Source organism: Mus musculus, chromosome Y (assembly GCF_000001635.26).
Source record: "Mus musculus strain C57BL/6J chromosome Y, GRCm38.p6 C57BL/6J".
Taxonomy (NCBI): domain Eukaryota; kingdom Metazoa; phylum Chordata; class Mammalia; order Rodentia; family Muridae; genus Mus; species Mus musculus.
Window position 1 is genome coordinate 15,611,391 of NC_000087.7, and position 4,874 is coordinate 15,616,264.

At 39.0% G+C, this 4,874-nt stretch overlaps 1 pseudogene; it reads right to left on the minus strand.

Moving 5' to 3' along the window:
• Positions 1–3,726: 3,726 nt before the first annotated feature.
• Gm38185 lies at positions 3,727–4,411 on the minus strand (annotated as a pseudogene).
• Between the last annotated feature and the right edge of the window lie 463 nt (positions 4,412–4,874).

The window sequence follows — 4,874 nt, forward strand, 5'->3', positions numbered from 1 at the left end:
ATTACTTATGAATCATACACCAATACATCCATGAAGGGGTAAAACTCCATTCCCTCAGGAGAAAGAAATCAAGTAAAAGTCAATGGATTTCTTGATAAGAATTTTTCTGGTCAAAGCTGAGTTGGCAGGAAGTTGGACAGATTGGAGTGTCTCCCAGAAAGTGTAACATACATTAGAATGTAGGTGTTGTGAGGTTACAGGACATATTCACTACTTGTCACCTATTATTGAGTATCCTTGCTGGTGGAGGTACTTACCCTTCTCTTCTGCCATGGAGGGAAGAAGATCTATATAGGGACAGAATGAGGAGATGGTGATGAGTAATGTTTGTGTGGGAGTAGGATAAACCTTAATGTGCTGGGACTTTATTTATCTGCAACTTGACAATCTAGAGTCACCTTGGGAGAGAGAACAATTGAAGAATTGTCTCTATTCACTTGGTTTTTGGGTAAGTCTATGGGACATTTTCTTTCTTGATGGTCTATGTGTGAAAGTAGACCACTGTGGGTAAGCTCATCAGTAGTCATTTATAAAAGGGAGGTATTTACTCTGTATTTAAAATAAAATATTGGATCAAGCCACATGAATTTTGGTGGTTTGAATAAGAATATCTCCTATAGATTCATATAAATGGATATTTAGTCACCAGGGATTGACAGTGTGTTTAAGGCTTAGAAGGAATGAGAGAAGATATGGCTTCATTGGAGGAAGTGGTTGTGTCAACAAGGGTGGTCTTTGAGTTTCAAAAAACCAATATAATGGCAGAATATCTGTCTCTATCTAAAGATCAATAGTTCTCTATTGCTCCAGTGCAGTGGTCACTGCCTTGATGTTTGACCAAAATTCTGAAAGTGTAATCAAGCCCCCAGTTAATGCTTTGTTTCCTAAGAGTTGCTTTATCCATGATGTCTCTTCACAGCAATAGAACTAAGATAGGGTCAAGGCAATAAGCACTCTTCTTGGTAGTGCTTCAAGTTTCTGTTTTGGCTTCCTTGGTAATAGTCTGATACCTGTAAGCTAATAACCCTTCTATTCCTAAGTTATTTTTGATTGTAGTATTCTTCAGTGTGAGAAAGAAGCAAAATATTAAAATTACATGTCAATAGATATATGCGAATATCTTACCTTTAAATTAAAATAAAACTTCTGCACATTATTTGTCGTTATAGGATAAGTGACAGTGGCACTATTAGATATTTTGTTTCTCTAAGAAATTGTCTTACTTAAGGTTTCTATTGTTGTAAGGACAAACCATGTCCAAAGAGCTAACTGTAGCAAAAGATTTATTCAGCTTATATTCCACATTGCTGTTCATCATCAAAGAAGTTGGGAAAGAAACTGAAACAACACAGTATCCTGGAGCCAGAAGCTCATGCATAGGCCATGGAGTGGTGATGCTTATTGACATGCTCCTTAAGTCTTGCTTTCATAAAGAGCACAAGACTACCACCACAAGGATGTCACCACCCACAATGAACTGGGTGCTCTCACACCAAATAAGAAAATTCCTAACAGCTTGATCTTAATGAGGCATTTGCTCAACTGAGGCTCCTCCTCTTTAAGACTGTAGATCTTGTCAAGTTGCTATGAAATCAGTTTAGCACTCTGAATGTAGTTGGTCTTTGAGGAGGTGTGTCCTTGTAGGAATAGGTGTGATCTTTTTGGAGGAAGTATATCACTGTGAGGCTTTAAAGAACTGCTCCATGTGGAAGACACCATCCCTGCATGCAGAAGAGATACTTTGTTCCTGGAAGCAATTGGATCAAGATGCATAAATCTAAGCTTCCTCTCCACCACCACATATGTCTAGACACTTGCATGTTTACTGCCTTGATGATAGTGGAGTGAACCTCTGAAACTGCAATGAAATGTTTAAAAGCCCTAACGAAATGTTTCTAATGAGTTGCCTTAGTAATAGTGTTTTTTCACAGCATTGAAACCCTAATTAAGACAACCAGCTAGCACAGAAACTCTCCCAGATATCAAAATTAATGAGCAATAGAGAGTATTTTCAAGTCATTTGGCATTCAAACTTATTCTAGAGAAAAAACACAAATGATTGTGTCCATGACAAGCCTGACTAAAAACACAAACAAAATACAAAACAAAAACAAAAACAAAAACAAAACAAACAAACAAACAAAAAACAAAACAAAAACAAAACTACAACAACAACAAAACCAACCAACCAAACAAACAAAAGAAACACTCAGAGTGCATATGGGACCCAGTAAGACCCCCATGAAGCACAAGGGCTACTCAGGAGAAGTGACCAACATATTGGGCAACCTCATAGAGTTTGAAACCCATGAGAACTGGCATAGAAAAGAGGTCAGCACATATGCATTGAATACACCTTCACTGTTTTCTGAGAATAAGGTCACACATAAATTTAAGACTGGAATTTCCAGGGAATAGACAGGCTGAAATGGTACATAGGTATGTTGGGAGTCAGATGTTTGGAGGAGAGCCAAGGAAACAGGCCAGTGTGGGAGCATTTTGATGGTCATCTGGGGCACTCAACAGTGACCTCCAAAAGATCACAGGATTCATCCCAGGCAAAGAGTGCTCAGGGAAAGCACTCAGGATCCATTCCCCACCATATATTATCTCACAGTGTACTCATTTTCTCTTTTAAATTACTCTTTGAACTGATCGGCTGGCTATTTCTTAAGAAACCAAAGAACCTAATGTTGATATGCCCAATTTTAACTATTTGCAGAAAATTTCTATTCTTCCTGGGTCTCCTGCTTCACATTTTGAGAACTTCATCTTAGAATTAATTTGTCCCTCAGTGTCCTCTACTCCTTTGTGTGTCCTTTATTGTTTTTAAAGGTCACCATCAATTTAAACTTTCTTAACTTCTTCCTAGTATCTTTTCTGCATGTTAGTATTGAATTTCTTAAAAAGATATCTTAATGGGAATAGAGAGATGACCATGTTGTTAAGAGCACCATTGTACTGCAAAAAAAACTGGATTTGTTTTCTTGAATTCATATCCAATGGTTAACAATCAGCTTTAATAACAGCTCCATGGGATCTGACAAATCATGTCTCTGTGGTCACCTATACTCTCAAGCTCATGCCCTACTACCACCATATGAATATAGATAATAAATCTTAAAATGAGAGACAAGTTTCATTAGGTTTCATTATTCAAATGAAACCTGATTTTGTCTGATTTCTGAGTCTCTTTGGATCAGTTTTCTGGGTTGCACTTTGTGTAACAAGGCCACATCCCTTTTATCTATCACTCTTTCCCCAACTTGTTGTTTCTCCCTCTAACTTCATACCAGAGATTCTATCTATGTCCTGTCTTTCTCCCCTTCTTCCTAAAATCCATCTTTTGCTGACATCCCTGCTCCTCTAAGTCATATCTCCAATTCCTTGCTCAGTATACAGAACACAGAAGCTAAGTCCTGTCCATTTTAGCCTGTGTGATATTAGATGTATGCACTGTTCACAGCCTGACTTGCAACTTTCATCTTCCTTTGATGTTCTTTCCACCATAGTCCATCTCTTTCAACAAGTAGAGTGTTCACAACAACAAAAGCAAGTGTTCACTAAAAGCATGTCATGTCACACTTATTAATTTTTAGAACAAAACAAATTTTATTGACAAAGATACTGAGGTTGTCAAAGATCCATAGGTACCCAACACAGAAAAACAAACATTTTTTTTCAATCCTATAAGTTTACATTTCTGTACTTTGTGATTTTTTCAATTTAAGTGATATTTGACACCAGAGTATAGACATAGATATGTAGGTCACCATGAAATTTGATAAAGTACACATTAGAATTGGCTAGAACTTTGTAAACAACCTTTCTGAACTTCCTGGATCCATCATCTCTGGTGTACTGCACCCAGGTACCTATTAAGAAGTCACTGTCATCACCTGATCTCGCCTCAGCCAGAGGGGTCTCTGGAATGATGTGGAGGTTACCTTCCTTGTAGTCATCCAGGAGCTGATAGACGTAGAGTACCAGATCCTTCTAGTAGAAAATGTAAAACCAGTCTTTTAAGAATGGCACCTGGGCTAGCACCATCCCACTCCAGTTGTCCTCAGAGCCATCTTTCCCCTCAAATTTGTGTTGTACCTCTCTGCCAACCAGGGCACTGGCGAGGTGGACATCCCTCACCTGAGGAAAAAACTATTTTGTGAGGCAAGACCTTAAGATTTAAAATCCTCTCATCTCTGTGGAGCTCCTGTCCGTAGACACTGTGAATTCCGTCATACTTCACCAAATAAAGTGAAGGGTTTGTTGACAGTTGACCTAGAATGATGGCCTTCCAATGGGTGGCAGGCTCATTACCTTCCTTCCAACTGTGAGAAATTCTGCAGCCAACCTTATTCCCCAGAGCCTGGGAAGAAGGCTTCCTCCTACTCTTCTTCTGGAGTGATGTCATGCTCAGACTCTTCAGAGGTATTGTCTTCTACCTGGCTGTAGACCTGTTGTGGTAGATCACACTGTCTTGTGTCTTTCATTCTCTTCAAATATCATACTTGCCCATTGCCTGGGACTGAAGATCTTGCCCGCTAAACCAGACACAATGCTGTTGCCTCTGTCATATATATGAGTTCCTGATGGGCAATGGTTATGGGCTGGGAGTGAATGCTGGACCAAGACTCTTTGCTAAGAGAACTTCTGAGCAGGTGAAGAATACTATGCTAAACAGTTTTGAGCTTCTAAAATTAATTTTATAAAAACAAGAAGTTAATAAGTCAGCCATGGTGGTACACACATTAAATCCCAGAACTCAGAAGGCAAGGACAGGCAGATTTCTAAATTAGAGACCAGCCTGGTCTACAAAGTGAGTTCCAGGGCAGCCAGTGCTATAGAGAGGAACCCTGTCTCAACAACAACAACAA